The sequence below is a fragment of the Macrobrachium nipponense genome, chromosome 32 (assembly GCF_015104395.2).
Source record: "Macrobrachium nipponense isolate FS-2020 chromosome 32, ASM1510439v2, whole genome shotgun sequence".
NCBI lineage: Eukaryota > Metazoa > Arthropoda > Malacostraca > Decapoda > Palaemonidae > Macrobrachium > Macrobrachium nipponense.
This window is the reverse complement of record NC_061094.1, coordinates 27,117,978-27,139,432: the sequence shown is the minus strand read 5'-3', so window position 1 is coordinate 27,139,432 and position 21,455 is coordinate 27,117,978.

Sequence of the window (21,455 nt, the reverse complement as noted above, 5' to 3'; positions counted from 1 at the left end):
CATATAACCTAACAGGATGTGTCCCTAAATCTTACCTTAATTCAGGTTAATGCCTAATCCAAGTTATTTGTGTTCACCATTAAGGATATATAATCCTAGGTTATGGGCTACAGACAATATCTACAACAGCCTAGCTAACATACGTATTCTCACTGAATCAACATGGATTGTAGGCTACTGCCTGGTAGGCTATTGCTGACACCATTATCGTAACAGATATCTATACAGTGGTACCACGACATACGAAAGGCTCAACTTACGAAAAACTCGAGATATGAAAGCAAATATGAAGATTTTTGTTCAAGATACAAAAGGTTGTTGCTGTAAAGTAAAGTCCTGAGATTCGCCCGGACCACCAATAATAATTTTAAAACTCGTGCGCCGTCAACTTAGTAGACTCGCCACCATCCTCCCGCTCTCCCATTGGTTCCTGATGCTAGTCACCGCCATAAGATCCTGCTCTACTATTGGTCAGCACCTCTCCCATGATCCCATCATGCATCTACGTAGCAGCATGCTTTTTTGGCCACTCGGCGGCATCATCGGTATCGTAAGCACGCGGAATTCGTTCGTTCCATAAGATTTCGTTTATTAACGTAAATTCGTAAGTAATTTCGTTGTATTGCTAATTTATCGTGTTGTGTGAGAGCTTTACTACATACGTATACGTACTACATAACTTAATTACATAAAGTATATACGTAGTCATGGGTCCCAAGAAAGTTGAAGTAGGAAAGAAGAGGATGCTTTCTTTGAAGACAAAAATGGAGATAATAAAAAAGTATGAAGCTGGCATGCGATTGAGTGTGATCGCCAAGGAATACGGCCGAAATCTGTCGACAATAGGCACCATCCTTAAGCAGAAGGATGTCATAAAAGCAGCTACACCTTCCAAGGGTGTGTATTTTGTCTAGCAAGAGGAGCCACATGCACGATGAGATGGAACGGCTGCTTCTTGTCTGGATAAAAGACAAAGAAATCGTTCGCGATACGATAACCGAGACGGCAATCTGCCACAAGGCCAGCGCTATTTTCGGCGATTTAATTGCCCAGGCCGAAGACGACGGAAGAGAAGGGACATCAATGCCAACCCCAGACTTCAAGGCTTCTCATGGGTGGCTCAAAAAATTCCGTAACAGACTGGCATCCATTCGGTGGTGCGGCATGGGGAGGTGGCCAGCTCAGACACAAAAGCGGCCGAAGCCTTTATTAAGACGTTCGATGAGAAGACAATCATGGAAGGCTACAGTACTCAGCAAGTCTTCAACTGTGATAAGACTGGCCTTTTTTGGAAAAAAATGCCTCGTCAGACATACATCACGCAGGAAGAGAAGAAACTACCCGGGCATAAGCCTATGAAAGACAGGCTTACGCTCGCACTTAGTTCGAACGGCAGTGGGGATTGCAAGGTGAAGCCCCTACTTGTCTATCATTCGGAGACTCCTCGGGCCTTCAAGGCCCACAAAATGCTAAAGGAGAAGCTTCCCGTGATGTGGAGGGCTAATGCGAAAGCCTGGGTAACGAGACTTTTGTTCACGGAGTGGGTAAATCTGTGTTTTGGCCCGACAGTGAAGAAATTCTTGGAAGAGAAGCCCCTCCCTCTGAAATGTCTGCTGTTGGTGGACAATGCCCCTGCCTCGAGGAAGATATCCTAGCGGAGTATTCGTTTATCAAGGATCTTTATCTTCTACCTAACACCACCCCTCTCCTCCAGCCCATGGACCAGCAAGTGATATTGAACTTCAAGAAGCTGTATACGAAACATCTTTTCAAGAATGTTTCAACATCAGCGATACCGCAAACCTCACCTTGCGTGAATTTTGGAAGGAGCATTTCGATGTTGTCATATGCATCCGACTCATCAATCAAGCTTGGCAGGAGGTTTCGAGCGAACCTTGAATTCTTCGTGGAGGAAACTCTGGCCTGATGCTGTATCTGCCCGAGACATCGAGGGATTTGACGTGGGCGAAGCTGGTGCTGCAGATTCAGGAACAGTTGATCCTGAAACTGTTTTGCAACCAGATCTTGACAAGATCGTTGCACTCGGCAAGTCCATGGGGCTGGTCGTTGACGAGGACGACATCAATGACCTTCTCGAGGAGCACCAAGAGGAGCTTATGACGGATGACCTGAAGAAGTTGGAGGCCATAGCAAACCATAACGTTGTTCAAGAAGAGTTCTCTAGTAGCAGCGAGGAGGAGGAAGACGACCCTATGACAACGGCAGAAAATTAAGGATGTTCTAGCTGCTTTTCATAAGGTGCAATCATTTGTAGAAAAGAGACACCCCGAAAAGGCTTACACGGTCGTATGCTTGTGCAGTTCGATGACGTTTGCCTGAGTCGTTTCAGGAACATTGTGAAAAGTAGGCAGAAGCAATCTTCCTTGGATAGCTATTTTTTAAAGAGGCCTTTAGTAGGAGTAAGCAAAAAAGGAAGATCCAAGTTAAAAGTGGTGAAGAAATAGAAATTTTGTCAAAAAAAAAAAAAAAAAAAAAAAAAAAAAAAAAAATTTAAAAAAAAAAAAAAAAAAAAAAAAAAAAAAAAAAAAAAAAAAAAAAAAAAAAAAAAAAAAATTTAATTTTAAGTTTTTCATAAAGTTAAGTGTTACAGTTTTGTTAATGTCGTAAAGTTTAGTTTATGTTTCCTGACATTTTTCAATGTGTTTCATAAAGTTAAGCGCAAGTAATAAAAGAAGTTTTGTGACGTTTGTCTTCCTCCTGTCGCCACTTTCGGAGGTAGCCTCACTCGAAAGGTAAGGTTCCACATTTTACTACAGGCGTACGTATGTACGTACAGTATTTCTTGTATACCACGTACACTAATTCACTTAATTTACATTAGTACTAGTACGTATTAAGTTAGGTATTGAATGGTCCAAATTGTTGTAGTATTTCATTGTTTATTGGGTCAATTTAGCTTTATAATAAAAATTTACTGGGGTGTTTTTTTGTTAGGGCTTTGAATGGATTAGCCATTTTACATGTAAAATGCGGTTCAAGATATGAAAAGCTCATGATACGAAAGCCGCCTTGGAACGGATTAATTTCGTATCTCAAGGTACCACTGAATTAATAATTATTGTGGGTACCAATGTATTAATAATTATTGTGGCACATTTCTTTACATTAAACTTCTAAACAGAATGATAAATTCTTCTAAACAACTTTCCGATTCCTACAAAAACAGCTTAACAATCATAAGGAAAATGTAAGAAGGGCTGCGTGTAATGTGTACTGGAGAAAAAGTTGGTTTACAGCTTTTTACACATTTAAATAATTGTTCCATTGTCTAAAAATTTTTTTAGCTAGCACTTGAAATTACATACTACTCAGCTTTCAAGTTGGAAGTTTCCATTAATTTCCGTAATGAAATCAATGAGCGAAGAACGAAACTCAGAGCTAATAATCCACAATTGCTAGCGCCAACATGTACTGCAAAAAACAACAGTTTACAGCTTTTCACACACACTAAATAAAATCATTGTTCCACATTATAAATTAAAAATCTTTTAACTGAAACTTAAAATTGTCCCCTTACCTTTCAATTTATATATCCATGAGCCTCAGTAATGAAATTAATAAACAAGGAACAAAATTCTCAGAACTAGCCTAACGATCATAAATCGTAAGAAGCGCGCCGTGTGCTGGCAAAATAAGCTGATTACAGCTTTTCATTCACAATAAATTGCTCCAAAGTCTTAAACAAAAAATTTCAACTGGAACTTAAAACCATGCACTTAACTGAATCAATAAGCAAAGAAACTGACTTCTCTGAGCTCTGGTTTCTTGACTGACCAGAAAAAGGAATGGTCTTTTGGTCAAATTTTTGTTGTATGTAAACAATATGACTGAGTATGTGCATAACCACTTCTTTTTCTCCTTTTTGCTCTTTTGATGTAGGTAAAACTGGGTATTAGCCTTCGCTGAGGATAATATAAAGTGCCCTCTTATCCTGAGTCCATTTATAATCTATCACGTGTTATAATGTTTATTAGTACAATGCAATACCTAGTCAAAAGACCAGTTAAGAGACTTCTTTGACATAGTGTGGTCACCATGGAGCTCTGGATAGACCATGGAAAGGGTAATCCTTGACGACGATACAATGACTACACGTCGAAAAACGTTACTATATCTTTCATCTCAATAAATTTGTGTAAATATTTTAAAAACAAATACGTATACTAATAATTTGTTACTAATTTAAGTTCTTATCTATTATGATATTGTGTGAGCTGCAATCATAATTTAAAATAATTAAATTAAATTAAATAGAAAAAACATGTATAACTTGGTAAAATTTACAACTATCTTGTAAAAGAGGCCCCACAAGAGGTTGTAAATATGGCCATTTTCAACTTCTCGTGGAAGGTAGGAAGAATTTTTTAGAATTTTTTTTTTTTTTTTACACCATATGCATTTGCATATCTTCCTCTTTCCACTGTTTTGTTCCTAAATAAGCTGACCTCAAAAAAATTGTCTGGTTTGGGGTGCTGCATATGTTTTTTATTAGCCCAGCTCTTAACCCTTCTTGCGCACAGGCTGAAAATATAAGGGTGTAAGGTACCTGACTTTTCCCCGGGCTGAAAAGAACAAGCGCATGGAAAAGTTTTTTGGTAAAATTCAGTACGTCCGAATTATAACTAATATACGCTTCTGGTTAGTGTTATTATGTCAACAAATGACTGAATTATTTCCTAAAGCAATCAGAACATCTTTACAAGGCTTAGAAACAATAAAAATGATGTGATGAATGTGATATTCTTAAGAAAAAATCTAGATATTTTGGAAATAAGCATGAAAAATATAAAAATTAGGTTTGGGTAGTTTGTTTTATGCCTAAAGTGTTTAGTAATGTTTGAACTTTCAAGTGGAAGCAATAATTTTGCTATAAATGTGTTTGCTAATGAGCTGTAATTAATTAAAAAATGCTACTTTTTTACGGAGTGCAATTTTCAGATTTTCCAACCTACTTATGTTGACGTTTTGTATCGTAGCTAAGTAAGTTAGCAGCGTCAGGTTTGCGTTTTCTTCAAAATTCATCATCTGTCGACCTAATGGCATCAACTATGTTTTCTATGACTAATGCATTTTTTTTTTTTTTTGAATTTTCCCAAAAATAACTTAATATGACTCGCCCGGCGCATCATCTGTGCACTTATGGAAAAAATTTTTGACGTGCTATGCACCATCAGATCACGAGAGGGTTAAGGGTTAAATTTTCAGACGAGTGGGAGAAAGGCACAGTGAGAGGGCATGATCCATTAGTTACACTGGAAATCAGGGTGCCACCTCACAAGATTAGACAGGTAAATATGTCAATGTCTGTTTCAGCATCCTTTGTGTACAGCGTAATTACTCCATTATTCTGTTACATTCATAGGAAATATGATTTTTTTTCATTTTCCTAGACACAGATGTATTCAAAAGTACAAAATCTAATAAGTTATATTCATTGCACAAAATCTAATAAGTTAGATACATTAAGTTGAGGTGCCAGTAACCCATATTTGTTCACTTAGAGAAATATGCTTACCTGTCCTCATTTCCATCATGTGTTTTTTACAACTAGGTTTACTATTTACAATTAGTTATTTAATGGGTTCACTCTTCTAATTTGTGCATTTTCTAAATGAATTACCTCTGATCTAGGTTTACATTTACGTACACCCTTCCCCATGACAATTTAAACTTTTCCACTGGTCATTATCCTGTTAGTTCAATATCTAATAGCCAAATGCTCTCACCATACACTGGATTAATCCATTACATATGAAATATGACATTTTTAATTACTACATAATTTGTATTTTTCCTAACAAACAAACCTGAGGTCTCTACATATGGATAACTTTTGGCGAAGCTGGAAAAGTCCGGCTGTTAAACTTTTGCAAGGCAATTATGGTACTAGTTCCCTATGGTAGGAGCCTCACTTGGTATTCTGTTCCTAGTCATGAAAGAGCAAAGGGAGGATACCATACGAGTACCTCTGATCTATAGAACAATTGATGTTCAACTGATAGACTTCTGGGCTCTTTGAATAAAAGGAAAGTATGGAAACCCTTAATTTGAAAGGTACGGATGAACCCACAATGTCGAAGGCTTCATAGCTAAAAATGACCAACTGGCTTGCCCATGATCAGTCCTCTCTCCTTGCTAGAGAGAAGGTAGGAAATGCATCTATTAATCCAAACAAAACTGGATTATAGATAGGATACTTAGTTCATGTAGATCACCTACATGCACACCAGTCCAGCTCATGATGGCTTGCCCTCACCTTCCTCTGTCCATTGGAAGAAGATGGAAAGCAGGAGGAGAGTAGGAGGCTAGTCCTACACACACCTCCTCCTGTTGAGCATCCACAGAGGATCTACCAAAGAGAGGGAGAGTCCAAGGGCGAACCCCATGGGCAATAAACTATTCTAGTACTAGATAGATGGTTCTTCGAATGCTTTAGATAGATGGGTGACTGTGGCCTCTAGAGGTGTTGCCCCAAATGCACTGATGAACATCAGGAATAAGTTGCGGAGGAATATGTTCAGTAGATCCTTACCCTAGTCAGAGCAATTATCTTTTGGCTTATGGGCAACACTCCAAGGTAAGAGGATATGAATGTGAATTTCACAAATACATTATGTATATCCTAGTACAGACAGTCCCCGAGTTACGACGGGTTCCGTTCTCGAGACGCGTCGTAAGCCGAAAATCGTTGTAAGACGGAACATCGTCAAACATCCTAAGAAAACCTTACTTTTAATGCTTTGGGTGCATTCAAAACTATGGAAACTGCACTCTTATTGCATTTTTCATCCCAAAAACTTTCAAATATTGATTATTTTGCATTTTTGGTGTCGTATTTCTCCTGCCAGATCATCGTTGTAGGTGTTGTAACCCTGGAAAATGCGTCATAACCCTGGGAATAATTTCTAACGAATATAATTGAAAAGCGCCTTAACCTCGGAACGTTGTAAGCCAATCCGTCGTAACCCGAGGACTGCCTGTACTTGATCTACAAGTCCTCTCTGAATGCAACAGACAGATGGATGAGTTTGCCCTCTAGAGAGCTTGACCAAAACGTACTGATGTCCAAAAGGAAGTTTCATGATACGCTCAGATAATCATTTCTCTAGCTGGAGAAAGTATCCCTTGCCATCATTTCTTGGGCAGCTCTAGACTAACGAATTGAGTTGTTGACTTCAGGTTGAAATGACAAATTTTCTAAGACAATTTGTATTTTTCATAGTTACAAACCTGAGGTCTTAACAATAGGATAATTTCTAGTGCCTAGCTGGATTCGGTTAAATCGCAGATGAAAGCAAGGAATCTTGTGAGATCTGGCAACACGTGCATTTATCAGGTGAAGAGTGGTCAAGGACCACGCATCTATGCCACCATGAGGGTAACACAAGAAGTCATGCTGTCTTTGGTGCCACAGGACCATAGAAGGAGAACGATCAATCTAACTGATCACTTTTGAAATATGTAGAATAATGACATCAGAGCAAAGCCAGCAACAGGAAATCAAGAAAAGAAAGAGTATGATCAATCTCCTTTTGAGGTTGATTGAGAACCGGAAGTCAAGATAAACCGTCCTATCTCTTGGCTTCATTGAAAAACTGACAAAACTTCCTCCATTTTGCTTTTGATTCCCCATAGGCCACTGTAACAAAAGTACCTCTGTCTGTCTGAGTACTATCACTGTCACAGTCTGACATGGAAAGAACTCTAGGACCCAACCCCTTTTTCCTATTTTTGGATTTTTAACTGTTGGCTACTATCATTACACATACTGTATGTATTGTACAAAATTTTCCTTGATTCTCTCCCATTTTTCAGATCTATGGTAAGACTGATAAGAAATTTCCTTGTATATTCATGCATGCCTTGAAAGGTAGAATGCCATTTAACTTTCAAATTTTTAAAAGCTTATATACTTACGGCGTCCAAAAGAGGCATAGCCTGATACTCCAAAACGATGATACAGTGTCGTCAGTCCCGTCATGGTAACATATAAAAATGGGCCGGAAACTTTTCACGTTTATTCTCTGCTACAGACTCTTCTAAAGATAAAATCATTCCTGCTCCCTGCAAAGATAAAATATTTTCATTATTAGTTTGTCATTGCCCCTGTTTTTCTTGGTGGAAATCAAAAGAGTAAATAAATAAATTATTGTTAACAGTTAAATGACCATGGTTCCTAATTCAACAATTCACCTTCAGGAATATTTTATAACGTATAGCACTTGGTGTTTACAATGAAACACGTACTTGTACAAACCCATCAATCATAAATAGCAATAACTGGGTAGAGTAAATCCAGGTGCACAAATATTAAACACTGGAAAAAACAAAAAATTATCCAAACTAAGCATGTCTAACCAACTCTATACAAGGTCCTTGATGCCACAGTATTTATTTATCTGTAATATCCCCCATCTCAAGAAAGAGGGGATGGGAGGAGAGCACTAACGGTTATGCTTAACTGATTTGTATACAATTTTTGAATGGTTAAAATATAATTTATTAAAAACCTTTAGATCATTAATAGCCTACATCATCACAACTTGGGAATGACAAAGCAGATGAGCACAATGTACAGAAGGCACAGCTGTATGGTGGATTGAGTAAATTTCCTCAATGACAGGGGCTTCCAAAAGTAACTGATTTACAACGAAAGACAATCTAAGCCAGTATACAACACAAAGCATTAGAGGGGTAATGGTTGGTGTTTGCGGACTAATGTCTTCACAGATTTCTCTATGGAACTTATATGGCCATTATTTGCAGGAAATTTGTATATTTTCTATATTTTTCTATGGTAAATTTCCACAGATTACTGAATTTCATATAAATTTTGTGGACTAAATGCACTTTTTCATGATAAAAACTAATAAAAAAACAAGCTATAAGCATTTTTTAGTGGATTTTTCTTGAGTTTGGACAACAAAATAGGTAGTTTTAAGCATATTTGTAGGGGGTCTAAGTATTTGCAGATTCTAGCTATTTGTGGAAGAGTCTGGTACACAAACCCTGCAAATATGGGGGTCCACTGTACTCATACTCTTTGCATGTGATAGATAAATGAGAGATATATCATGAGGACAAGGATGAGCAATCTTAATTACTCACAAACAAAAAATATATACTACATGGCCCATTTGATGACAGATCCCAAGGAAGACACATTTTATTAGTGACATCAAAATGACAAATTAACCAAAATATATTTTTCAACTTTATAAATTCATCTTTCACTTGCGTGTGTTAGGCAGGATCTAACGACAAAACTTAGCCAAGATGATCTGGAAACACCAGGTCCCAAATTACACTTGAATGCCAATGAAGATGAGAGGGCCCAAACATTATGAGTCTTGACCCTGAGCAAAGCGCGATCCTCTCTGGATACAGTAGCATAAGATGGGAAAATAACCTGTTATAGCCAGTCAGAGTTAAGAGTTCTTATACTCTGGCCTATTTTAATGACTTGTGTAAAGGAACAAACGAGGAGAATGAGAGGATTTTGTTAACTGGAGATAAGACTTATGAACCCTCATAGAACACAAAAGACAGTCATCTTGAGCAGAAGTAAGCAGGGCAGACATGATAAAGGAATCAAATAGAGAACCATCCCAGCTAGATGTCCAAGTTTTAGCTATATATTCTGGAGAAAACAAGAGACCAGGTGAGGATCAATGCCTTGAATGTGACAATTCACCTGAAAGGGTGTGAAGCATACTAACATGCTTAGAGTTAGTCAAAGTGCTCAAGAACATTGTTTTGAGAGTTAAATCTAAAACAGAAGTATATCTGACACAGGCTTGTACTGTGCTGTAGTATGACTGTGCAGCACCAAAGTCTAAGTCCCAACTTGGAAATTTCACCAAAACTTGAGGAATGGGTCTGCCAAAGTGACAAAAATATTATCAAGTTATATCTAACCTGCCTTTGCTGGCCTTGAAGTGAGCAGAGCTAGAGCCTTTGCCTTCTATTTGCCTTAAGGATTTAAGGGCATGGCCTTTTCTCGAATTATAGCATCAATGGGATGCCTTTTTTTATAGCAATCTTGCACCTACATTTAAACATCAGTTTCCACATGAAAGAGAATGATTTTGAACATTATTAAGTGATTTTGTACCTGCTAGTGTAGGTGCAGCAACTACATGGATTGACTTTTCCTTCTTGTGTATGTAGTGCACAGTCAACTTCTTACTGCTGTAATGGAAGGAGAACCGCCACATGTTCACAGTAATTGATGTATACAATCTTGCAATTTAATCTTTTCTTGCAGGGTCTTCAATTTCATCAGCAACTTGGGAGCACTTTTAGTAGCACTAAGAGCTAGTATACTATTTTGGGTAGACTGAATTGGATTTTAAAGCTGCATTGCACTGAAAATAAGAGTTCCACAGAAACAATTGATCACTGCACAAAACCTGCATGTAAGTCTGGGAGTTGAGACAAAACTGTTATTTCCCCCCAATTTACTTTTGTTTACGTTTTTCTTTACTGTGGATAATAGCAGCAGTTTGTGGTTGTTGGTGTGTGACCTTTGTCAAACTTTCACTCTTTACAATTAATTTGTGTATAGAGTGCTGTACTTAATTGTAAACTAGACTAATATGTGTATCTACTTTATGCATTTACTTTTACAGCCTACCAAAACTTTGTTTACTTTATATTTTGACCATATGGGTTATCAGTTAGTTTACAAGAATGTCCACAATGCTCAAAAATATATTCCATTTCATTACTGATGAAATTACCAAAAGTAATCAAATTCATAATTCTAAAACCCACTAGTTTCAACTGTTAACTGTACATGGTCAAATCAGTAGACACTAATGCAAGCACAAGGGAGCAAATTAAAAAGTTGAATACACAGGACAAGGATTTAGAGACCAGAAACAAAAGAACGAGAAAATGACTAACAACAAGCATCACAGCAGTAGCAAAAGCAGTGTCATGATGCAATTCTGCTGTGGGAACATAGACAAACTTTTCATCAATCGAGCAATTGAGGATGAGGGTCCAGCCTTTGCAGGAAGATAAGAAGTTAGAGGGGATGCAATAAACTATAAACAGGTAGATCCCTACCAGATATAGACAGTTGACCCCCATGCGAAAGAGCTATTCGTGGAAATGAGAACTCCTCTGGAAAAACAAAGTAGGTGTAGAGACTCGAGAACACCTATTTTGTGGATGTAAAGCTGTCAACTTCATGAGGTACAGAAGAGGTGGAAGCTTTATCAAAGGAAAATTTGATAATCATGGCTGTGGTGAGATAAAAGATAAATTCAACAACACCTCACCAGACACAGCAGAATGTTCTCATAAACACTCCACTGTGCGTAATAGTACTACTGAATAAGGGTCCAATCCCTACACAAAGTGTATGTTAGATCAGGCAAACAATAATGGTACTTATTTGAAGGGCACAGTAAATGAGGACTCTTCTCAAAAGACGACACAAACATTGCAGAACTTGCTGTCCTTACCTATAGATGTATGCTCGGGCATAATGAACAAAACAATAAAAATAAATGGCACAAATTAAGTTTTCATAATGAAACTAATATTGTAATACTTACCTTAACACCTGAATTAGCCCTGGTCACTGACCAGCCCAAACTATATCCCCACAGATTTACCCACAAAGTGGGTAATTTTAACTGTCAGCGTTACCAACGCTGCTGCTAATACCGGCCACCAGCAGCCTGTCTCCTCAATTGAATCATTCACTGTCAAATTGAAGTGGGTAGGAGGGTGAGAATCATTCATGTGTTCAGTAAGTATTACAATATTAGTTTTATTATGAAAACTTCATTTCTGGGCTCAGTTCGTGTCGCTGCGCGAAATATCCTTTAATCCATTATTTCTAAGGTAAATGTACTAACACATACCAGAGAATAAATAAAATAAAGAAAAGGTCAGTACAACTGACTCGCTCACCCTCCAAGAGGGTGTCGGTATGAACACTATGGCGAGTGAGACCACTACCACGAACCGCTTGCCAATAGAAATCTCCCACTACAAAATCCCCACAAGAGGAGAGCCGACCCACAGAGTGGGCAGCAACTACTACTACTCCATCCCATGCTGCCGACTGCTGCGTCTCTGGTGGCCATCCTTTTCAGTTAGCGCACACTGTATACACGTGCCCCTTTTTGCTCTGTGTTTTTGTGCCCTTTTTTCTGGATTTATTCATCATGGAGCGTACAGCCATCGCAGCAGCTAAGTTAAGTAATCAGTGATTATTGCTATTTGGTTTTTTCCGGCCTTGAGTCAGTATTTGCCGTTTTTTAGGTATAAATACGAGCTCTAGGTCGGAAGCATGGCAGCATGGTTCTGCCTCGTGGCAGGTTCGTTCTTGGTCTCCCATACCCAGAACCTTCCCTTATTTTGTTACGCTCTGTTATTAGTTATCCATTTTATATTAAGGGTACAGCCTACGGGGTTTATATCATGCATGCATGTCTTTTTCACCTTGCGTAGGCATCTTCCATCCAGACCCTAGCCCCAGCTCTTAGTATCGGCCTCGGCTAGCTTTGAGTGGTAGACTTTCTTTCGAGTTAGTCGTACACTCCTGGATTTTTTCTCCTACTGTTTTATTTTCTTTCTTTACGTTTAGTGATTTCGATTAATTATGTATTATGTTTTATGTTAGTGTACGGCGTCTGGCTTCACCTAGCCTAGGTTATGTCCTATTGGACTATGCTTCCGCTTCAGTTCGGTTGCTTCTCTATAGCATCTCTCTGATCAGTCGGTTGTTTATCCTAGATGGGATTGTTTCATTGTATTCATATTACCGCTCCGTGGTCACTACGTGATCACGGAGCAGCCAGACGCCTGTCCAGTCACCCTTCCTCCTCCCGCTCTTCATAGGGCCGGGGGGAAGGGTTGGTCGTCTGCCACGCTCGCTCCACATACCCGGGCCTGCCCTCCCTCTCTCCCTAGGCGGAGGGAGTAGGGGGACGGGGCAGACCCAGACTGGACTCGACCTCTCCAGCTTCTCGGCACGCTCGGATGACTAAGGGGGGGGGGACTGGCCTTTCCCCCCCTCCGTCGTTACTCCGTCGCTAGCGCGAGTCTGTTGCCCTCTCGCCCTTTCCCACCTTACTGGGGCTCTTTATCTACCGGAGCTCCGGCATCCACGGGGAAAGGTGCTAGTTCACCCTGACGGGCGGACTGCGGCATACAGTTGGTCTTTACTAACCACTCCGTCGCGCTGATATCGCGACACGACTCCGCCACGCACCGGACTTAGTCCGGTACGTTCCATTTTTATAGGTTTAAGATTAGTATTTAAACTATATTAAGTTTAATTTAAGCTACCTTAAACCTTCCCTCCGTTGCATGCTCACACCGGGTCTCTCCGTGGTTATAGCCTATTCAGGCGATAAGGGAGGGGTTATGCCCAAAATTTTTTCGCACTCCGGCATGCAGCGGAGTTCTTTTAACCTTTAGCCTGTAAGTGATATCTTTTAGGATGCTCATGTATCTTTTCACTTACAGACCACCAACTGTGAGCATCCGGGATGTACTGCCATGCTCCAGGACCCCTGTGGGCATGAAGTCTGTCGATCCCATGCTCCATGCGCGACTCCGCACGGGGACCTTCAAGTCTGGTTTCACGAGACCTGCACAATTTGCTATGATCTGGTGAGCCAGCTCTTAGACGGGGTAAGTATTTCCAACTCCGTTAGTCAATCCCTTCAAGGTTATGGTTCTTAAGTTTAATTTTAATCTCTTATCTTAAACTTAAGCTGGTTTTATATGGGATCTCGCATCCTCTATAATTTTAAGTTAACCTTTTACTTAAGTTGTAATTTTAAGTTTAATCTTAAAAAACTAATAAATAGCCTCTCTTCCAGGCCCCCGCTGTTAGAGACACCGCACTGGCAACCCTGCGGGCCTGGGTCGGCGGTTTTGGGAAGAACGCCGCCAAGGGTCAGCCCTACATTCTTGAAAAGAGGTTGGCGGTCCTGATCTTCCCCGGCGGCAAGTCAACGGGCTACGTCGACCCAGCAGAGGCGGCCCCGACTATGGCGGCAATTCAGCAGCAGCTCGCCGCTTCGTTGACTGAACCAGACCAGGGCATCTCGTCGGAAGTCGCGACACTGGACTTGAACATTGAACCGATGGTAGGTGTTGACGACCTGTTGGTCGAGGTGAGTACGTTGGACGCCCAAGGGCTTCCCTTGGGCGCCACTGGATCTTCTACTCCTGCAATCTCTCCAGCTTCCTTCCAAGGCTTTACAGGAGCTGAGCTCCCTTATACTTCTCCTGACGCTTCTGTTAGGCCTAAAGTCAAAGGACAAACGGTAGTTAAAACCTTGAGTAAGACGTCGTCGTCGTCTAAAAAGACGTCGTCGGCGTCAACTTCTCGCAAGTCTCCGGCTACAAACCCCGGAGCAGAGAGGTCTAGAGCTTCTGGGTCCGGCTCCAAATCCTCAAGGAGTAGATCCTCCAAGGAGAGATCACACACTCCAGCAGAGTCAACCGTTTCTCCCCTTCCTTTGGTTCCTGTTCAGAGCTACCCTTCACCTCCCGCACAGCTCCGGCTTTGGATCCCAATGCTGGCCTGTTGCAACACATGGGGGATCTGGTTGGGTCTCTCAAGAACAGTATGGAACAGATGTTCTCCCGGTTGTCTGATAGGATCAACTCCCAGGATAACATTATCGCCGGACTAAGCCAAGCTCCGCTAGCTACTCCCCCACCTTTCGGCACAGGGATAGCTCAGCTGCCACCACATGACTCTCTGCCTCCGTTCACTATGAACAATCCCTGGAGGGTGGCGTCATACGCCCCCTTCCAAGACGGGCTTATTTCTATCCCGGAGTGTGGAACTCGAAGGATTGAGGACTTCGAGTTCTACCCGGAGGATCTCCAACCGCCGTTCATCGGCTACGCCAGGCTCACCGCCGCTGCCATGACGCGAGACGATAAGGTCCCTAAAGAGACAGTCCTCTATTCACGTGACCAGGCTCAAAGAGAATGGCTCAGGTGTTTAGAGGACATGGATTGTTTAAATACAAATATACAGCCTTTTAAGAGTCCATTCACAATCTTCACAATGGAAGAGGGTACTCCGCTGCCTTTCCTTACGAAGATAGCTACGGTCACTATCCCAGCGGCCCAAAAGGGGGACTCTTTACCACAGCTGAAGGAAGCGGACCCTACATCTCCTTTACTTCTTCCCTCATCCGGAGATTTGTTGGGAAGACCTGCCCAACACTTTTTTCTGCGGGCAAACTCAAACCAGACTGCGCTATGGAGCAGTTTGGTGAGAAGCTGCCTAGACTCCCAGACAGCCTCATTCAGGCAGAGTTTGATGCCAAGTCTAGGCTGGCCAGGTCTCTCAACACCATGGCCATGACAGAGGTGGCTACCATTTCTTATGGTTCTGAGCCACTGTTCAAGCTGATCACCAAATCACTGACTCAAACGGTGCAGTCTGACATGTTCGAGTTCGCCGCAGCCAGAACAAATTGTCGTAAGCATGTCCTCCAAGAAGCAACTATTCGGCATGAACCGAATAAGTTGCTTTCATCAAACATCTGGGGAGCAGACCTCTTCCCAGATGCAATGGTAAAGGAGGTCCAGGCAGAAGCTACAAGGCTTAACCAAAGCCTTAAGGATCGTTGGGGTCACTGCAAAGAGACGCCAAGATCAAGCTGTAGGGGTAGGAAGGCTCAGAAGAAACCCAGACGTTTCCAGCCTTACCAGAAGAAACAGCAACGGTTTGGCCCAGCCGGTTTCGGCTGTTCCGTTGGTGCAGGCAGCCCAACCCTCTACCAATCCAAGGCCCCAATCACAGCCTATTTATGTGATTTCCCCCCAGCCTCAACCTTCCCCCACCTCTTACGCTGTCTCCCCAGCCTTCAACCAAGTGTTCGAAGGCCAGGCCTTTCAGCAGTATGACCGCTCGGGTAAGGGAGGCAGAGGTAAGCGATCCTTTCGTCAGAGAGGATCGGGAAGGTCCCTTAATAGAGGAAAACACTTCAGGGGAGGCCGCGGAGGCTACCAACATCAATGAGGACTTCCAGGTAGGAGGGAGGCTGTTTCTCTTCCGCACCGGTGGGGATTCAGCAAAAATGGGCACAAAGCATTGTGTCGAAAGGCCTGGGTTGGAGTTGGGTGGCGAATCCGCCCCCACCCAGACCTTTCCGCCAACTTCCATCCAAAGAATTGACGGAGTATGCGGCAGGACCTCCTTCAGAAAGGAGCAATAGCGAGAGTCAACAGATTAAAGTTTCAAGGGCGCTTGTTCAGCGTTCCAAAGAAAGGCTCACAAAAAAGAAGGGTAATCTTAGACTTGTCCCGTTTAAACTTGGCCATTCGCTGCGACAGGTTCAAGATGCTCACCATCTCGCAGGTGCGGACCTTACTTCCCCATGGGGCCGTCACCACCTCTATCGATCTTACAGACGCATACTATCATATCCCTATTGCAAGACACTTTCGCCCGTATCTGGCTTCAAGATAGGAGATCAGGCATTCTCCTTCAAGGTAGTTCCCTTCGGTCTCAACGTAGCACCCAGGGTGTTCACGAAGTTGGCGGAAGTGGTCGTCAACAACTAAGATCGCAAGGGATTATGGTAGTAGCGTATCTCGACGATTGGCTAGTTTGGGCTCCAACAGTCGAGGAATGTCACAAAGCAACACTGAAAGTAATCCGGTTCCTGGAATATCTAGGCTTCAAGATAAACAGGACCAAATCAAGACTCACTCCGGAGTCAAACTTTCAGTGGCTGGGCATTCAATGGAATCTATCCTCCCATACTCTGTCGATTCCATCAGCCAAGAGGAAAGAAATAGCGAAGTCAGTAAAGCAATTTCTAGGACACAAACTGGCTTCAAGGAGAACCCAGGAAAGGATTCTGGGTTCACTCCAGTTTGCATCAGTGACAAACATCTTGATGAAAGCCAAACTGAAAGACCTGACCAAAGAATCGGGCGCTCACGAGCAAATGTCAGGTACCAGGGACAAATTATCCTCAGTCCCTCAGTCCTTTACGGAATCGTCTACGCCCTTGGGCAAAAGTCAAGAACTTGTCAATATCAGTACCCCTTCAGTTTCCTCCTCCGGGGATTACCATCCACACAGACGCTTCGTTAAGCGGTTGGGGAGGATATTCTCAGCTTAAAAAAAGGTTCAAGGAAACCTGGTCACCCCAGTTCCTTCCGTCAGCTTCCACATAAAAACGTACTGGAAGCAATGGCGGTGTTCTTGACTCTAAAAAGGTTACGTCCGCCAAAGTAACTCCCACATAAAGCTAGTCTTATACAGCGCAGTTGGTAGTCCATTGTCTAAACAGGGGAGGCTCCCAAATCACGTCATCTGAATCATGTGATGGTAGCCATCTTCTCCCTGGCGGACAAGTTCAGTTGGCACCTCTCCTCCACCCATATAGCTGGAGTGAGAAACGTCATAGCAGATGCTCTATCCCGATCAGTTCCTCTAGAGTCGGAATGGTCACTGGACTACAGTTCGTTCCAGTGGATTCTTCAGAGAGTTCCAGGTCTACAAGTGGATCTGTTCGCATCTCAAGCGAACCACAAACTTCCATGTTATGTGGCCCCCAACCTGGACCCTCTAGCCTATGCCACGGACGCCCTGGCCCTGGACTGGAACAACTGGGAGAAGATTTATGTCTTCCCTCCAGTGAATCTTCTCCTGAAAGTGCTGAACAAACTCAGAACGTTCAAGGGTCAAGTGGCTCTAGTAGCCCCAGACTGGCCAAAGAGCAATTGGTACCCTCTAATTCTGGAACGGGTCTTCGTCCCCTCTTTCGAATTCCCAATCCAGGCTCTCCCAGTCAGTGCAAACGAAGACTGTGTTCGCTTCCTCAGGAATTCTCAAAACCCTAACTTTATGGATTTCATGAAGTTTGCAGCTAAAAAGAGATGCGAATATTGATCCTCAAAATATTCTCTTCTTGGAATTGATAAAAAGAGATTCAACTTTCTTGAGACAGTATGAACGCTGCAGTCAAAAAGTTAGCAACCTTCCTGAGAGAGTCAGACATTAGAATCATGACAATCAATTCAGCTATATCCTTTTTCAGATCTTTATTTGAAAAAGGCTTAGCAGCTAGCACTATTACGACAAACAAGTCAGCCTTGAAAACGATTTTTCAATTTGGTTTCAGCATAGACTTGACAGACTCTTACTTCTCGTCTATTCCCAAGGCTTGTGCTAGACTTAGACCTTCTGAAGGCCTACGTCAGTATCATGGTTCTTAAATGATGTTCTAAAGCTGGGCTTCAGAAACAGATAATAACACATGTTCATTTATAATGCTCTTAAGAAAAACCTATTTTATTAAGCTTGGCTTTCAGGAGCTAGAATTTCAGAACTGTCGGCATTATCCAGGGATCCGGATCAGTGAATTTCTTTCCCACAGGGGAAGTTCTACTTTCTCCGGAACGTAGTTTTATAGCAAAGAACGAAGATCCTCTGATGAGGTGGGAACCATGGAAGGGTGTTGTACCCCTCCACAAGATATTTCTCTTTGCCCAGTATCAACCTTACGAGCCTTTCTGTCCAGGACCTCCTCATCCTCATCGGGTCCTCTCTTTAAGAGAGAAAAAGGTGGTACTTTATCTATTAAGGCATCAGGCAGCAGATCCTGTACTTTATTAAGCAAGCCAATCCTGACTCCTTCCCTAAAGCTCATGATGTCAGGGCAGTAGCCACTCAATTAACTATTTCCAACACATGAATTTCGATGATTTGAAAAAATATACTGGATGGAAATCGCCGACAGTATTTAAGCGCCATTACTTAAAGTCCTTGGAAGCTCTGAAATTTTCAGCAGTTGCGGCGGGTAACATAGTTTCCCCCGACTCTGCTTAATCTTTAGTAGAAGATCCAGTCCTCCTTTCTGCCTATCTCACCCAACAGTCCGTCTATACCTGCCATGTTCATCTATGTTTACTTGAGTCTTAGCGCTCTTATGATGGTATAGTGAGTGCCCCTTATTTTTTTTTGCTAGGGTCACTCACAATTGATTGTATATAATGATCTGCTGTGTTTCCCCTTATTTTTATGCTAGGGTCACATCGTTTTTATAATGATTACGGGTTTTGTATACTATGTCGTATACATTCCTTTATTATATTGTATTGAAGTTTGTTCTATTCAGTTTATTGTTATAATTGCTTTGATTTCTTTGTACATAATAACTACACAGATACTAATCTCAACATATATTCCATGTAAGCCCTGTATAATATATGTTAAATTTAAGTTAAGTTTTAAGAAATATATTAACATTAAGTTAATTAAGTAATATTTTCTATTTTTGTATTCATTGTGTATATGTATATCTAGTAGCAATTATATTTCGTTTATTTTATATCTTTTATTTGAGACCCTTTTTGTGTCTATTTTATTTTATTCTTTACAATCTTGTGCTATTTCTCTGGTACGATTTCGCGCAGCGACACGAACTGAGCCCAGAAAAGGGATTTTGACGTAAGGAAAAATCTATTTCTGGGCGATTGGTTCGTGTCGCCAGCGAAATCCCGCCCTGCCCATCCCATCGCTCAAGATTGTCTGCTAACTTCAGGATGGCCACCAGAGGCGCAGCAGTCGGCAGCATGGGATGGAGTAGTAGTAGTTGCTGCCCACTCTGTGGGTCGGCTCTCCTCTTGTGGGGATTTTGTAGTGGGAGATTTCTATTGGCAAGCGGTTCGTGGTAGTGGTCTCACTCGCCATAGTTGTTCATACCGACACCCTCTTGGAGGTGTGAGCGAGTCAGTTGTTATGGACCTTTTCTTTATTTATTATTTCTCTGGTATGTGTTAGTACATTTACCTTAGAAATAATGGATTAAAGGATATTTCGCTGGCGACACGAACCAATCGCCCAGAAATAGATTTTTCCTTACGTCAAAATCCCTTATTGCAATACACTCCCTGAATGCCTGAATTAGACCAATTAACAAAATTTTAATGGAGGTGGGATCATTCTAATTCAGCCCGCCCTGTCCACGGAGCATACGCAAGTAACTATCAACCTACCATATATAAATGTATGTATCCTCACCTAGTTAAGTTAACTCGGTAGGTGAGGATGTTTGCAAAGAAAATACCCAACAATGTCAGTGCTGAGTCTAAGGTACCGTCTGAGTCAGAAGTACCTCCCATGTGGTAATCTATACTTCTTATTCATGGAGGTAAAAGCAAATCTCCTCACCTAGTTGTCCCACTCAGTAGGCGAGAGGTGAGGATGCTTGCAGAGGAAATACCTTACCGCCAGTGTCGAGTCCAAGGTACCGCCTGAGTCTGAATAACCTCCCATGTAGTATTCATACCTCTATGTATGGAGGGGAAACGGTGAACCTTCATGTGGCTATTCAGCCTCTCATGTATGGAGGAGAAGTGAGTGTGCAGGACCTTCGAGTTCTCTACTGCCTCACTGACGCAGATGACTGTGCTGAAGAAGCAGGACCTTCTAGTTCTTCTAGCTCACGACGCAGATGACTGTCTGAAGAAGCAGGACCTTCGAGTTCTCTACTGCTCACTGACGCAGATGACTGTGCTGAAGAAGTTGAAGTTATTCCACCATGACCATCAGGATCTGCCTAACCTCAAGGACCTAAAGGAACAATACAATCAGTCTAAGCTTGACTAACAGAAACTCTTGGAGTTCATTTAGACTACCACTGACCTAAACTTCTAATATCCTAACGATACCAAGCTAATTATAAAATCGGGGGTTGACCGCAACAAAAGGACCTAGCGAGTAACCTTTTCTCTGAAGAAACTGAAAGCACAACTCTAGGCTCCAAAAGCAATGAAGAACCAACCGATGCTTGACTAATATCCCTCACAAGAAGAAACTAATTGCACTTTGGAAATGGAAGGAGATTGACACCATGGGAAACCAAATAAGATTCTCGGATGAGGTAAAAGTTCCTCAGTACGTGACAAATAAACTTTGACAGCTTGAACTGGACATAGCAGTATTTGAGATCAGTCACCTCCTATAAAATCATCCAACAATGCTGCTGCGACTCTACTATGATGACGACGACACGAAATTGACCACTGAGGAGACATCTTACTCTCTAAAAGACTGTTGCCGAGCACAAGAGGTGCCCTCAACAGAACCTTCTTATGAATGTCCGGATAGTCAGGAGGCAGATGACTTAACAAGAAGTTCCTCCTCTTCTTGACAAGAACGTAGTACAGCCAGCTGAAATGTTAGTCCAGTATGTGAGCCCCATCGAAACGAAGTGAATGAGGTTGTCAAACAGGCCAGGATTGGGAAAAACCCCAATCAACTCACACAACATCCACATAGAGTGGGACAAAGCCTCCAACTGGCTATGAAAGGTGTCTCCCACATACAAGCAAGGTTGAATCCAGCCTACTTGGCCCCATAAGTGATGCTAGCCTAGAGTTGTCTTGCCCAAAGGCTGCCCAACTCGCCCGAAACCAGA